Source organism: Excalfactoria chinensis, chromosome 9 (genome assembly GCF_039878825.1).
Source record: "Excalfactoria chinensis isolate bCotChi1 chromosome 9, bCotChi1.hap2, whole genome shotgun sequence".
Classification (NCBI taxonomy): Eukaryota; Metazoa; Chordata; class Aves; order Galliformes; family Phasianidae; genus Excalfactoria; species Excalfactoria chinensis.
Window position 1 is genome coordinate 17,122,440 of NC_092833.1, and position 17,212 is coordinate 17,139,651.

The 17,212-nt window shown below is 38.8% G+C and overlaps 1 protein-coding gene across 1 annotated transcript in view; it reads left to right on the forward strand.

Moving 5' to 3' along the window:
- Nucleotides 1–17,212, forward strand: part of SI (sucrase-isomaltase) — a 75,655-nt gene that overhangs the window by 14,760 nt on the left and 43,683 nt on the right. The gene's annotated exons all lie outside the window — the stretch shown is intronic.

The following is a 17,212-nucleotide window of genomic DNA, read 5'->3' on the forward strand; positions in this document are numbered from 1 at the left end:
GTATTATTAATAAAAGTAGCAGCTTTGCATCTTCCGATTCTAATTATTTCTCTAAATATCTCCAGGAAACAGAAGCATAAAATAGTGAGCATTGAATAACACTATGTAAGCATCTTCTGGAGAAACATGCCTATAAGATGAGTCATGCTCACGTTTGCAGCTGGAGATGGATTTGCAAATCATAAAATAAGTACAAGATTACAGAATTGCATGCATGAGATCAAGATGTGTCGGTACCATCTTGCTTCGTGAGCATCTCCACTCATCTCCTTACACATTTCTCTATGTTAGATCATACTCATTGCATCATAATCATAATACCATCAATGTAACACCGGTATCAGGTATTCAGATGCATTTTAGAGGTGTGGCAGACCTCCTTGATGGAAACACTGTAGTAATAGGATTAATTGTTTTGGTGTTATTTCTCAGAAGATGGGAGTGATGCAGAGCACTGAGTTGTCAGGAGAAACCAACATACAGTCTCTGTGAAGGAGCATTTGTTACATGCAATGCTTACTGCATTTACACCTGTGTATTGTTGTTTAGCATTTATCTTTAGAAAACAAAACTGTTTCAACTGTATTGATGTGTGAGACAGAGGGAAATGGAATCCTTCACTTGATAAATATGTTGAGGAAACTGTATGCTTAACCTTGTGGAGGAAAGAAGATAGTGCTGGTACACAGCAAAGCAGTGGTGGAACTAACTGTGATCTTGGGTTTTCAGTGGAAGCCACCCTTCATGGCTCTTGATTTTTATCTTTTTTTAAAACATTTTCTTCTCATGGGAATGTCATCTATATTCCAGACTCTGGAAAATATAGGCTTGAAAAGGTCAAGAATGTGAAATTTTCCAACTACATTTTCACCAATGGATGTGAATGAATGGATCACTGTAGCCAGTGAATTGAAAGAGCACAGTTTTATACATAGTTTTCTTCAGCCTTCCAATAGAAATTAATTGGCTGTTATTTATACTCAAAATCTCCACTTTTCATGTAAGAAAAGAACAGAGTTGTGGACTGATAGAATGGCCTGTGTTGCAAAGGCCCACAGTGATAATCTAGTTACAACATCCTGCTGTATGCAGGGTAGCCAAAAAGCAGACCAGGCTGCCCAGAGCCACATCCAGCCTGGCCTTGAATGCCTCCAGGGATGGGGCATCCACAGCCTCCTTGGGCAACTTGTTCCAGTGTGTAGGTTAGAGAAGAGTTCATCCAAATAATAATAATTAAGAAATTGAGATTTTAATACAAACCTGAGATGTGACAGTGATCTAGCCTGGACTTTGAACTCAGAGTGTTTAAAAGCAGATTAAAAATAAACAAAAACAACAACAACCAACCAAACAAATAAAAACATTCTGGCAGGGGCAAATGCTCCTAATAGATATTGAATAGTTATAGTCATTAACAAAATAAATCTCTGACATGTTGCTAGCAACACTGTATGTGCTGTTCTGGCCAGTGAAGGCATACCTGCCGGATGGAGCTAATAGAGCTAGCAGGATGGAACAGCAGTAGCACTAGCTGACCAGGCAGCATCTTATTAAATCAACAGAAATGACTTGAAAACCTTAAGCAATAGAGCATGTTTACACTCAGTGCTCACGCTGTCAGCATCATTTGGTGCTAACTGATGGCTTCTGGTAGTGGTCATAAAGGGTAAAGGTGGAACAGCACACAGGCTGAACCATCCCTGCATTTCAAAAGCAGCATCCTGAGGCAGGATTCAAGCACCTGGCCCATGTACTGTCTTTGCCATGTACAAATGCCTGCTCTCAGCCTACTAGGCTACAACAAAATAGCAAAAGTGCAGCTGTTTTTTTTTTTTCTTTTGAAAGAGCAGACTGTTTCATTGAAATAGTTTTGAAGCAAACAATTAGGTGGTGCTGGGTTTTTTGAGTGTTACCACACTTTCTTTGAATTGATTTGCTTGTGCAGTTTCCCCTTGTGCAGCCATTTGGGATGGGACTGTCTGAGTGCTCCCTTCTGTGAGCACCGTGCAAGTTGAAGCAATTCAGCTGCACAAGTCACTGGTAAATTAAATGTGCTGGTTTCACCTCACCCTGAGGAAGTCCCTGTTACTGTGGCAGGAAGAAAGGGACCAGAAAACAGCAGCTAAAGCCAAGGGAAAGATCTGTCAAAGGCAGGTCATTCAGCAGCTGCAGTGCCAGCAGGTGTGACATCACCCCAGGGTGTGTGAAAAGCAGCTTTCTGAAAGCTGTAACACCTGAAAGCTCCAGTATCTACAACAGGAGCTGGAGGGAGGAGAATTGTCTGAACCCTCACCTGGAGCAAATGGCCAATCACAAGAGAAGGTGGTAAAGCCCTCTTCATGCAAAAGGTGGGGATGATGACATCTTTAGACTAGCATCACACTGGGACATTTCTGATGCAGAGCTGTTTCTGCACAGGCTGTTCTGCAGCAGCAAGGCCCTGGCTGTTGAGAAGAGTGAAGGCAGCTCTGAAACTGGAGAAGCCCTGTGCAGCATCAAGGGCACCGTGTGTGAGCCACAGAAAGCAGGCAGTGAAGGAACTGCTTCCCTTCTCTTGTCGAGAACTGGGGCTACATAAGCACAAGGCACAGAAGTGCCTTAGAATCCCATTGTGGCTGGATTGCTGGCCACTGGGCTGATGCTTCTGCCCTGGATTGCAATCTTTGTGACAAAACTAGTCCGGAATTACAAGCAAATATCTTATCGTGGTATCTTTATCATGTGTCTTATGTTTGAGGCTAAATCACAGTTTAACATTGCCTTCTGGGCAATGATCCCTGAGTAGAATAAATGGTTTGATGTTACCTAACATCTATGGCTTGTACATGGAGAAAACTATAGAAAGTATTTACTAGTGGAAATAATTTTTTCTTTCAATAGAAAGGCATGATCACTTGAGAGGCATTGCGTGATCACAGCGTGGTCACAGGGGTTAAGTGCAATTGGTTTTGTCTTGCTATTGCCAGTGACGTGTTTTATGATATCCTCTTATCTCTTCTTTCTTTTACAACATATGTGCACTGAGTATGTTCTTGAAAACCAGAGGAAAAAAAACCACATTGATGTATAAATGTTATCAAATGATCTCTGACCAATTATTAATTCTTGTGTAGCAACTGAAATTATGTAATAATTTAGGTTTTGTAGGAACTCTGAAGGCCATCTGATATAAACCTCTATGGAAAGCAGTGTTGCTTTCGTCTCATCTTGGGTGACAAAGACTGTAGTATCTGCCTAATACTTTCCCAAATGGGTTGTAATCATGCATTGTCTCTTGGATACCGTGTAGGAGGTTCTGGAGCACCAGGGCCTTCTGAAATAAATAGCCACCAGCATCAGAAATAAATATTCCATTATCCCTTGTGGAAGCTACAGAGAGCTGAGCTCTTTCTGCATGACCTCTGCTCTGATGTAAGGATGTTGGTAGTGTTGCTCAGCACCGGTGTTTGGGTAATGCATGGAGACTGCTGTCATACTCCAGAGTTGGAATGTCTTATTTCAGGACTACATGTTATCAGTGTATTTACTCCGAGATGATCAGCAGGAGAATACAAGCATGGGGCTTGTTTGCTATGAACAATCAAATTGACCTAAGCATCTTCAGAGTGTTTTGAAACCATATTGCGCCACCACATCTGGTTGGGTAAATTCCTCCTGATCAGTTAGAACATTTTCCTACCCCAGTTTTTGAACTGGTTTGGAAGGTTAAAGGGAGGTGTGTCTCAGTTCAATAATCTTTTCTCACATTTGTGACCTGAATCAAAATTCAAGTTCTGACTGGTGAATGGGAAGGTTGTGAAGTTGGTTGTTTCTATTGGGCTATACGATGGAATTTTCTCCTTTGAATCTATTTTGTAATTGCAGTAGCAATATCAGTACTATGCCAAATATAGTAAGCCTCTATTTACAGTGGTAGCGTATGTAGCCCTCTGTTTTTTGTGTTCCTTTGGTCTTTTTTTAAGCAATTAGGATTTCCCTTGGATCCTACTTGTTTCACTGTAACATCTCCCTTCATATTTTCTTCATGCAATCTGACTTTCACATGTACCTGAATCTGACAGCTTGAGCCTGGGGAATTCAGGTCATTACAGACCATGTAGTTTGACCCATGCTAGTCACCTGTTATATTTTTCTCAAGATGCTTTCTTCAGTCAAGAAAGACAGGAAGCACTGAAGTTTTTTGCTGCTACGTGTCAATGGAATACTTCCAAATTTTTATTTTTTTGTTGTTGTTGTTGTTACAAAGGGATTGTTTCAAGAGTGATAATAAATATAAAATAGTAGTCAACTGCTTATCTTCCTGAAGCACTCCTAATAGGTAAAGGCATGAAATGTTGATGTATATTTCTGTGTGAGTGACAGACAGAGGAAGAACCAGTGGTTGTACTTTCCATGCCAAAATGTATCTTTAAAAGAAAAATCTCGAGAACTGAAGAAAACATAATGTGATTTTTCACAACAGAAGTTGCAATATTTTTTCTTCTCTCTACCTTTGAAAGTTTGACATGGAGTGGAAGCGTGGTGCATTTTTGTTTGCTTGTTCCTGTTTTCTTGTGCAAAAAGAGTGCAACTGCTCTTTTATTCTGAATAACCCATAAAAAAAGATGATGAAAGTGTATGTCTTTTTTCAAGTAAGAACTGGCCTACAGTTGTACTGAACCCAGACAGGATCTCTTTTTTTGTGACTATTTCCACAGAAGCACAAAATGAGATGTGTCTCCCACGGTCAATGGAAAGATGTTAGGTGGTGTTTGGTTGTGATGAAGCTATAAATAAGCTAATTTACATGATCACAGAATAGCTTGGGTTGAAAAGGACCACAATGATCATCCAGTTCCAACCCCCTGCTATGTGCAGGGTCGTCAACCACCAGACCAGGCTGCTCAGAGCCACATCCAGCCTAGCCTTGAATGCCTCCTTGTTGAATTATAACGGTGTTTTTTGTTTTGTTTTGTTATTTTTCTTGAATCCTTGTTATCTTATGGGCTGATGGGATATTTTGTAAGTCCTGCTGAAAAAAAAAAGATAGCATTTCAAAGGGAAAAATAAATATATACTCACGTTTCCTGAAATATAACTCTGAAAGAATTCAGGCACCATTCCAGGACCATCTTACAGAAATGTGTCTTTTTAGATATTATCGTAATATTTCACTGGGAGTAGTGTGAGTGGAAAAACAAGCTTTTTGAGTAATACCACAGCTCAAACAAAGGATGATGTAATATACTGCACTTTCTAAATCGATCTTGGTTCAAATGTTCAGGCGTAATTTATCTGATGGCAGCAGGCGTCAATCTATTCCTTCCTTGGAGCAAAGCTTACTGAAAGCGCGAGTGATGCGTTGTTAAATCTGTAGAATTAAGAAAAGACTGAATTTCATTATTAAGACTGTATTGATAAGGAAATAATATTAACTGGAAAGATATCTACTTACTGGTCCCTATAGAGCTGCTGCTAGCATTTTGGTAATTTACAGTGGATTGTGTGGGGTGCTTTATGTGTGTTGGTTACTCTGAAAGTGTGGCTACAAACTCTGTGTGATGCACGGGTAACCTTATGTTACACACAAAGCACCTTATGTTATTTTTTTTTTTTGCTGTCTTTAAACTATAAAGACCAGAAACTGCGGTAATAGCACACACAGGTGTACTAGTTGACGTTCTCTTGTGTTCCCTTTTTCATGTAAGTAGTATTGATAGTTTACCTTTGGAGGCTTTTTACTTCTATGCTGCACAAAATGACACAAATATTTATTGTTAGTAAAGGTGACATTCTGGTAGCAACAGGAAACCTTAAATAAGCTTACTGAGGTGTATGTTTTCTGTGATTTTTGATTCATTTCTCCTAAAAAGCATCGATTTTGTAAAAATAGTCTGAACTACAGAGCCATTATGGGTAAATAGTGGGAAGAAGTGCAGGCACAACCATGTGTGCAAAGAGGCTGCAGCATAGAGCAGAACTGCACATGAAGCTGATGTCTTCTCCATCAGCTCAGACCTGTAGAACCCTGGGAGCAAGCTGGGTCTTCCAGTGTATCAGAGAACAGGTTACTTTAGCAAACACTCCTTTTAAAAGTCACAGTAACTGACCCAGGACAGTAAATCCTACAAACTAGGCCTCAACTGACCAAATGCATTTTTCTTAATGTGCCCACAGCAGTTTTCAGCTAAGGTTTCTTTACTTTCAACATGGCTTCTTAGTGATGAAGTGGTTGCATGCCCAGACAGTGCTCTCTTAATTTTCAGTTTTCTTAGAGAACATTTTAGTGTTTGTAGCTCAGGTTTTGAAGGAAAGACCAGTGGCTCCTACAGCAGCCATTAAGAGGAGAACACTGGTGGCTGCAGTAGGCCATCCCAAGCTGAGTCACTACCATATTTATTTTCCCCTGTTTGATTGATAAGAGCTTGAATCAAGGAATTCAGAGTTAAAATCATTTGGTATTCAAATAATGTAGTTTCCACTCAGGAGGCTGTAAGAGTGTTTAAAGGAGAGTGCATCTTAACATGAAAATGAGTGGCCATGGGATGATATAGTTGTGCTGGGAGATTTGTCTTGTGGAGAGTGTAAACAAATCTTAAGAATGAGGCGAAAAACAGCTTATATTAATGGGATGGAGCAATGCAAAACATCGTGGCGCTGAGCCTTGCGGTGACAGTGATATTAAAGAAGCTCAGATGAGCTGCAAGATGCATGAGTCTCCTGGTTAATGAATGACAGTGTTAATAGCTCAAGGTGTAAAGGGCATAAGCATGTGTCTTAGCTGAATGTGTAAAAACTCTACCAGGTTTTGGAGCTGCTTCTAATGACTTCCAGCTATTAACTTCCAGATTCCAAACCCAACCAGGAGTGTTCAACAACCACTTTCTGGGGCAAAGCCTTTCTCTAATTCCCATCTGACCTTCTCCTAACACAGCTCCATAACCTGAACATTCACTACACCTTGTTGCCCTACCTGTATACACTCTTTTATAGAGCTCGTCCTCAAGGGGACACAGTTGTACATCTGGTTTTGCATGAGTAAGTGTACCAGATAGCCTTTGTGATAATCTTATGAGGAATAAATAATACAGGTTGAATATTGTTAGGTTCTATCTAAGTATGTATATATGATTTCTGAAAATGCATACTAGAGTATATGTAGGGACAACATCAGAATTCATGAAATACAATTTTGATGTAATCAGAAGAGTAATCAGAAACCATCTGTAATTTCTGTATATATACATATATTATTGCCAGTCACTCTGAAGAGCTACTATGAGATGGTTTTGTCACCTAATCAAATCCCACCATGCCATGATATGTATGTTATAATATACATCTTCTTGCCTCCAAATTCTTGTAAACAAACATGTTGACAACACGTCCTGCAGAGATACAAGCACGTTTTCATGTGTGCTTAATTCTGACTTAGCTAATCAGACCTTAGTTCTCACCTTCAGGTGTCATTGTGTGAATAAAAATGACCTATAATAACCCTGTAAGGCAACAACACAGCATCTGAGGACACATGCTAGGAGTTTGCACTAGTGAAAAAGCTGTGATAAGCAAAATTTCAATACTCTTGCACATTTCTATTTTCCAGCTCCTTTTATGCAGCCTGAATAAGCCAGTGGGGATACTGCAACAAAATATTAATAGTTGTTCTTATGTATGTTATTAGTTTTTCATTGTTTTTAAGTGGAAACCAGTAGCTCTTCCTTAGTCTCTCTTTTTTCTCTCTTTTTTTGTAGGTTTTATTGTAGACTGAATGTAGTTTAAATATGTTCAGCTTTGGCACATTAGCCTGCTGACAGTTAAACCATAGTGTCAAGATTGATATATAATCTGGTATAGATCCAAATTAATTTCAGCAGATGCAAGAATGCATATAGTTAGTGTTGGGCATCAAGAAGATGCAGAAAGTAAAAAAGCAGCGCTTTTATTAACTCTCTGGAATTATTTAAACTGCTTGTGAAAACAGTAGCAATTTTGTTCACTCAAAAGGTACGGTGCTGAAGCTAAAATTTGCCTTGCCATCTGCTGCACGAGCACACGAGTAGGCATGTATAGGTCACACTTGTTGAATTGCCAGCCTCGCCTATGCTAAAGCAGGCAGAGAACTAGTATCCACATGGGAAAGTCACTATCATTATGTCAAAGCCTGTCAGCCGCACCTTTTGTGATGAGCTGGGATTGATGATACTTTGCCAGTTCTGCTCTCTCAAAAGATTTACAGCATATCTTTTATGGTTGTAACTTAATTCGACCCATGATTTCTGTTTTGTTTTATTTTTAAAGATGTAAGGCTCTCGTTAGCTGTCAGATCAGCATATCTAACTATGCATGCACATTTTCAGGAGCGATTTATAAGTGTTCAGCAGATGAAACAGCTTTCATCTTGGGGGAGGCTGGGACAGGCAGCTGAGGGGGCAAGGCCAGGAAGCAGTGAAGCTCTGCTAACCTCTGTCAGAGCCTTTGGATTCACTCACTGGTCTCAAAGCAGGAAACTCCCAGTCAGATATTTCCTACTAGGACACTCACATCAGAAATCCTAGCTCACAAATCTGTAGTTTGATGGCTTTCTGCACCCTGATGCTGCAGGAAATGCTGGTGGAGCATTTTGTGCAGTCTGACAGGAGGACAGCTGCAGGAAATGCCCAAAGAAAGATACTGGTACTCCAGAGGAATTATGATGGCGATATCAGAAAGTTCATTGGAAAGAGAATAACTTGGAAGATTTTATGCATCCGACCTGTAGGACTCCCTTCTGTTATTTTAACTCTATTGATCACACCTCACAGGAAAAAAGCCTCAACTTTTGAACAAGCTTTGGTAAAAGTTTGGGATGCTCTGAAGAAATAGAGCAGTGGTTTGGCTGATTACTGCAGCGATAAGTACTGAAGGCCTTGGGTGGCTGCTGGTATGACAGCTGTATGTACTGCTTTGTCAAGACCTAAAATACCTCAGCTCTTATTGTACTCACTTCTGCTGAGTTACAAAACAATAAAACACGTAGTGATTTTATTTCCTAGCACAGACTTATAGGCTGCCATCTATTCAGATGCAATTAGTATATATTTCTTCCTTACATAGTAAATAATGACAGAATTTGCTGTCAATTTTTGTCCTTTTTTTTTTAATTTTTTTTTATTTCTGTATTGAATTATTTCCTCTTTTTTTTTTTTTTTTTTTTTTCTTCCTCTTTTTTTCTTTTTTCTCAGTAGCAGTCATTACAGGGGTGTAAAGGGAGAACAGTGACTTTTAAAGCACACATTGCACCCATCGGGCTTTCCTGTTATGAATTTATTCTCTCAGTTCCAAATCAGATATCATGATCTGTTCCTTATTGACTAAGATCCCAACCTACTTTAGATAACATCTGATCTGATTCTATATCTGCACTCTTTCATTTCCAGTGCAATGAGTAAGCAAAGAACAGATCTTAATAATCTGAAAGCCCTGATAGTTCTGTGAAGAAGGGAAATACTTGAATTTTTGACTGAGGGGATAATGTGCCACTGCTGTCAATGGAGGCACACATGAACTCACTGGCCATACAGGCAGGGGTGTCTGATAGTTCTGCTGTCAGCCAATTTAGCTGCAGTTTAAGTTTTGTATGCTGACAATAATTTAACAGTAGGAGCAATATTGCTTGATATTATATATCAAATTCTTCTGTTACTTATTAAGAAAGAAAGTGAGATCTTAGCTCCTAGTTCTTTTAATATAATTTCTTTACATGTCAAATTTGAGCTGGATATCCCAGAGCACTGTTGAAGCAGGATGAACCAAGAGGAGGCTGAAAAAGTTTGATAATGCATTACAAAGAGATAAAAGGTACTAGAAAACTTACTATTTGTCTTGGAAGAAATAATTACGGCAAATTAGTCTGGTTTAATTATTACAGTATTGTAAGTGACTTGTGTATTTTTGCTGTAATTATAGCATCACTAAAGCTGCAATCCCTGAAAAATAAATAGTGTCTTATTGAAGGCAGCTGTTGTGGCAATTACTGTGGAGCTAGCAATGGAGAGCAGTGCAGTTCAATCAGTGTAGCTTGCTAACTGGTATTTCAGTTCAGCATTTTGTGATAATGATTCACAATATGAGTGTATTGCTGCAAAGAAACTGTAGGAAACCAGAGCAGCTCTGCATCCCCATGCCGACGAACAACGTGTGCTGCAGGGAAAGGTGTTAGTATCCTTAGTGGAGCAGTTAAGAAGAGTGAATTCTCATCTTCCCCTTTTCCAGTTTCCCTCTTTGAGATGACACTCATGAGTACTGTTTTTATTGTAGCATAGCCCTTAATGAAGAGCAAATAAATGGAGGTGCTGTAGTGTCACTGAATCACAGTTTCTTAGGTTGGAAAGGACCAATGGGGTTCACCAAGTGATCTCATCAATTTGTAAGACTTCCACCAGATATTTGAGTTCCCTGACACTGATGTTTCAAAATTAAACTTTTTCAGGGTTAACTAATAAATATTGGTCCCGAAGTTGTATTTCAAGGAAGGACTTGTTGTTATGTGTTTACTATAATGGTGATTCCTAGTAATGGCTTTCTGTATCATAAGAGTGCAGCATATGATCTAAACAGATTGGTAAAGCGTGTCTACAATTAAATTTGACAGGAATAAACTGCAGTCAGAGATAGTAGTAATCTCTACTGGCTGTGCTTAAAAATAATCTAAAAGCTGCTCCTTGCTTTGAAATTCTGTAGTGAGGCAGCCAAGTAGCCAACATCTCGTAGGAGGATCAGCGTACATACACGACTGAATTTAATGCAGCTCCCTGTAAAGTAAGGAAATTGGAAATACAGGGTAAAAAAGACCACGGAAGTTCAAATCAGTCTTATTTATAAATATGTGTAATGTGCTGAATTCATCAACTTTTGTATTTCCTTCATGATAAATTGGGAGTGCTATGCAAAGTTTTGTATTACTATAGCAACAATTTCATTTGCTTTAATATCATATATATATATATATTTAATGAGTTTGAGATAATTATATCTGTACACAAAAGTATCATTGAAAAGAATTTTTCTTTCAACTGTCATAAACTTTATGGACAGTACAAGGTTACGCTGGCAGTCAAGTCATTCCCTCACTTGAGCAAAGTTTGCTGAACGCATGACATACACTGTTAAGTCTGTAGTTGGTAAACGACCAATTCTTTATCAATACTTCATTAATAACAAAGTTCAGTATGAACTGTAAGATCGACTGTTTGCCAAGTCTTCACAGAGGACATGCTCATGTTTTGGTATTTTAAGGTAGTTTCCTTAGGGTTGGTGTTCACTATGAAAGCATTTCCCAGCTTCATTTGGCTCTGGTGTAACCCCTAACTCCTATTCACTCAAGGACACAGGCAGAAGGAGCAAACAGTGTGAAAGTAAATGCTGTGAAGCATTTGTTAGGCTGCCTTTTCCTTTGGTGATGTTTGTGCTCTCATGGGTGCAGCTAACAGCCCAAAAAGATGGTTAAGGTATGACAGTTGGAAATCATTAGAAGCAGCTCCAAAACCTGGTACAGTTTTTACACATTCAGCTAAGACACACTCTTATGCCCTTTACACCTTGAGGTATTAATGCTGTCATTCATTAACCAGGAGACTCATGCATCTTGCAGCTCATCTGAGCTTCTTTAATATCACTGTCACCGCAAGGCTCAGCGCCACGATGTTTTGCATTGCTCTGTCCCATTAATATAAGCTGTTTTTCGCCTCATTCTTAAGATTTGTTTACACTCTCCACATGACAAATCTCCCAGCACAACTACATCATCCCATGGCCACTTTATTTCCATTTTTTCTTCATTTATTTCCATAAGACGCACTCTCCTTTAAACACTCTTGCGGCCTCCTGAGTGCAAGCTACATTATTAGTGTATCAAATCTTTTTAATGTTGAATTTCTGGACTAGAGCTGTCATTAGTATCAATCAACAGAGTGGAAAATATGTGTGACTTAGTGTGGGATGGCCTTCTGCAGTAACCAGTGCTCTCCTTTTCAAACGCAGCTGGGGAGAGCTGAGCTCCCATCCCACCTCCAGCTGAATGCTTCTGGCCCTTAATTGACTACACACTGCACATGAAGGCCTTAACAGAGTCATATCTAGGGAGAGCTGACTAGCCACTTGTCCCATAAGATCAGCTGTAGACAATGTTTCTTACAAGAGAAAAGATAGGCATGACACAGAGAGAGAATGGAAGGGAATGAGCAGAGGAACCAGGCAAACCAAAGAAGGACCTGGTCCCATCATTTTTATTGTAGTATTTCCAGCCCCCAAAGCTTTGTTTCAAGTCTTGCAATGTTCGATGTTTTCATTTAGACTCCCTCACAAGATTACTGGTGACTACAGGAATATAATATTTTTGGCTTTTTTTTTTTTTTTTTTTTTTTTAAAGCCAACTGTGGTTATTAAGACTAATTTGAACAGAAACTGTAAGGGTTTGTAAGGATGGGAGCTGAGCGCTTCCTAAAGGCTGTATCAAAACAGGAGCTGAAGCAATTGATATTCTGGACACTCATGTTATGCATGTTATTCAGATTTTCTTATTAATATTTTGCCCTTTTACGATAAAGCTCCTAAGTCTTTAACAGGTTTTTTTCTTACTATGGATATCTATAATTTTTACTGAAAAAAGAAACCTGTGAAGAGTATAATAATATGTCTACTGTTACTTTATGTTACTTTATATAAAACCATAAATATAGGTATGCTACTTATATAATTGTAGACTGTACTATATGAGTCTATGTAGTATATTACAGTATATAATAACAGTAACTGAAGTCTTGCTGTTTTTGTTAGTATTGCAGAATAGGCTGAATGGGGGTCTTAAAGCCAAACTTCAGATTTGCCTTTGTTTGACTTTCTAGACTGTACCTCCTTTAGTTATGCTCATATATATATGCTCATGTTTATAATATTCTAGGGAGAAAAACATCATGATATGTACCAGGAGGTGTAAGAGACAGTTTTCTTCTTTTGTAGGGATTCAGGAGAGGGAGAAGGACTTGCTTTTGAAGACATTTAATACAATACATGCATTTTTCTTTTGTGAAACTAGTCTTTCTATTCCTCACCAATTAGATTTCTTATGAACCATGTACTATTTCATTCAAAGCCATAATCTGCAATTTGATTGTTAACCTTGATGTGCTCATGCTCAGTCTCCAGATCTGTTAACAGAAGAGAAGCTTTCTCTCTGTTGGTATGTTTGTGATAGGAAGGTATACAGAAAAATCACACGAGGGGAAGAACTGGAGTGAACAAATACTTGAGAGGAAAACTAAGAGCTTCTCCCATTAAAAAGACTCCAGAACAAGCAGCTGCAGTGGGCTCAGTCTATCAGCTTATTACATGTCTTGTGAATTAATGTGACCCAACGTACTGCTAAACTTCTACCTTTCAATGATGCCTTCATTTTATGAGCAGACATTTCTTGAAAAAGCATCTAATCTGGGTTAGGTTGGTTTGACTCTGACTCACTCTGTGGATTTAGATATTTGAAGAGAGGTGGGGGACCTGAAGATGCTGGGGGTAATAATGGCACAGGGGCAGCTGTTGAACCTTGCATGTCCATGACAGTCCTCAGTTACTTCCTTTGGAGCATCCCAGTGATGAAAGCAAAGCTGCAAGGATGTGATTGAACTTTTGAGTTTTGCGTGCCATCAGGATCTAGCAATTAGCTGGAAACATTGATTCTGCTTCTTATTTCACCTTCATTTCTAGGTGACAAATGCGATCCTAAAATTCACATTCCAACTACAAATGACCAGTTTGAATAATTTGCCTGTAAAACGATTTGCATTTCTAAATATCCCAAATGCAATCCTGTTACTGTTGAAAGTATAAAGAAGAAAAATAGGTTTTGATCAAACAACTATGTAAAACTTATTTTGGTATTTCCGTGTTTTGAAGCATGAATAACCACAGAGAAAATATGCTTTCCTTCAGGCAAGGTTGTAATTCCTTAGATAATAAACATTAACAATGTGTAAGATTTGGTTCTTCTAGGACCTACTGCTTACTAACTTGAAGAACAGCAGTTACTCATTCACAGATATGACTAAGTGATTTATATTAATGATTATGGTTCAGACTATTGTGATGCTTGTTCATTCTACACTGGTTGCTTTCTCTGTTTCTCCTTTCTATCCCCACTAACTGTGGGGGGAAAAAAAGTACTGTTAAAATATTTTGCCTCTGATTTGAGGTCTTATCAGCTATCAGATCATCACAGGCACATGAGTAACATGTACTGCTCTGACTACAGTAAAACGTTCAGCAGTGATTGCTATATTGCTGTAATTTAGAGATTCACAACAATTTATTTCCTCGACTGCAGTAAGAAATGCAGAATTTCTTCCTCCTTCTGCAGTGCACGTTTAAGTGCTATCATTGAAGTCACCATTATGGCTTTTACTGGGCTGGAACTTGTAATAACAACTCATAAATAACACTCGGATTCAGCTTCAGAGTACGTTTGTTGTCTTTGTCATATTTTGTTGGCTCAGAGGTGTTATTAAGAATCAGGGTTATGGCCCATGGTTAGGCATACAAAGACTTATTTAGCTATGAAAGGGTAGAGTTTATACAATGTCTAATTGCATTGCTCTTAGAATTAGACATACTTTGAAAGTGAACTTCAAGCATGTTCTGCTTTTCCATGACCATGCAGTTATTCTTTTGAAGTTTTTCTCTATCTGGTTAATAAACAAGTCAAAATCTTTTGGTTGCCAAATGCTATAAAGTGAAAACTACTTCTGTTTGAGACTAAGTTCACATGATGTTATCTTGAACTGTGATACACTTTGGGAAAAGGAGACATCTCTGAAGGAATTCATATCTGTTTTCTTCAAAGTCCCACTGAGAAAATAAATGTTTGCTGTGCATTTCCTGAGGCTTTCTCAGTTCTTTCCCTTGACCAGATTTACACTAATCTCAGTTCAGTACATAAGGAACATTCCAGGGTATGTATACTTTATTTTTTATTCATTTTAGTGAAATTTTTCTTGTCCAGTTTGTCTTTAAAATTGGTTACTTTTTTAATTATAGTTATTATTATTTTGTTCTAAAGGGAATAAAATAAGGATTTTTTTAAAATTTATTTTTATTTTTCTCCTTTTTGGAAACCTGTAACAAGTTGTACAGCTTAACAGTGGCATGCCTGTGTGCTCAGGTCTGCAGCTGCAATAACAATCTCCTAGGGAGCCCAGGTAAGACTTCTACCTAGAAATTTCCATAAAAGAGCTGTCTCAAACAGGCCTTCAAAGTCTCTGCTGAATATTGTGTTCACTGAAGCTTTAAGGAGGAAAAAGATGCTTAAGTTGTAGCAAGCGTTTGCTTTCTTATGGACATTAATGAACTTTCTGGAGGTATTTTCTCTGCCATTGCTCTCCTTACAGAACTCAGGGCTGCCAGTAGAGCACCAGAGGGTGGTAGTGCAGTAGGCAAACTGTACAGTGAACGCATCTGTTGTTCCATGCTTTCACTGATGTCTTAGGAAAGTGCTGAAGAACTGATTAAGACATGCAGTGAACCTTTTCAGGTTGAATTCTACTGAGCTCATAATGCTTACTTTGTAGTTTTGAGAAAAGATGTGCCTTTATCCAGATTCCCATGTCCTCATCTGTTAAAGACAATAAAGTACCGTACATAAGAAGTGAAAAGTTATCAACCTAACTTTTCCTCTGCTCTCATTTAAACACTGCCCAGGTCATTTAAGAATTCCCTACCTATCAAGCCAGAGAGAGCATGCAATGACTTCATCTCAAAGTCTAAGATCCCGTTATCCCGTTGTCTAAATAGAATGTGCTGGTATCCAGCTTTGCTTCAGCACGGTGCATTTATTCACTGTTGATGCAAAATAGAGAGATAACCCATAGAGCCACCCATCTTCTCTCTTCTCTACAAAAGTTGGAAATGTGCAGAAATATTTCTCTTATCACTCCCTGTGGGTTGGGCCTTGTTATATTGGAGTTTCTAAAGTCTTTTTAAGATTTGTGTTTGTTTTATATATATATATATATATATATACATACATACATACATGTGTATATATATATATACACATATATATGTATGCAAGTATATATTTTCATTTGAACAATGTGGACATTGTGATTTCAGTGCCAAATAAGATGATTTTGGGAGGCATGAATATCATCCATGTGATCTGCTTGTTAATTGATGGATGGATTGTATGGCAGGCTCCCAGGAGTCCTCGAAGAGCTGTGCTGAATTTGGACAGGTTTTCTGCTTGTGTGCATCTGCCTTATTAGTTTGCCAACATGTCCTGAAATCCTTGGGAGGAAAGTCATTACCAGTACAAGCTGACTTACTGCAGCAGAGTTACAGCAGGAACAGGTTGGGTCTCCTGCCAACAAACCTTGCAGTCATGTCACATAGAATCTGAGACTCTCACCAAAATGCAGATTTCATATATATGCAGATATATTTAGATAGTAACAATAGGATATCTGTGCCTGTACTGTTTGGAGATGAACATGATCCCTGTGTTTCTGTTCCTAGGAAAGAAGCTCAAGCATGAGAGCAGCTATGGGGCACTCCAACCATAAGTCTCCGTGGAATAGCAATACAGTGATTCTTTGGAAAGACCAGATCCTATGCAGTTCTCTATGTAAAAAGCTGCACACAGTGCTAAGCAAACTATTCTAAGCATCTGCAGAATCATTGTCTTCATCATCTGTATGTAAGAAAAAAATATGAAGCATGCAGATGATGAATGCGGGTTAATCACCACCTGACATCCAGATAATAAGTAACTGAGCTAGGAGTGGAGAACAGACCTATGGGTCTTTGCTCTGAACAGGCATGTGCACTTCAATACACAGATAAGGACTGATATCTCCTACTGAGGGAAGAGAGTTGTATCTTTCAGATCTCCTTTCAGAGAAGGGTGGAGACGCAGCTGGCAACTGCCTTGTAACATGCAGGATGTAAATCAAGCAAGTTCTTTTTTTCTCAGGCTTGAGGGATGAGTGTTTGAAAATGGAATTAGCCACAACTGCTTCTAAAAAGGGTTTGGCCATCTTTTTTCCTTGAGCATGACCGTGACTTCACTGAAGAGCTCCCATCTTGCTGAAGTGATATCTCAGAGTGGTTTCACCCATGCAAACATCACGTGCAGGGAATACAGGAGAACCAGCATGTTCCTCTTGGATCTTTGATAGGTGTCCTTCCATGACAGTTTCTGCTTCTT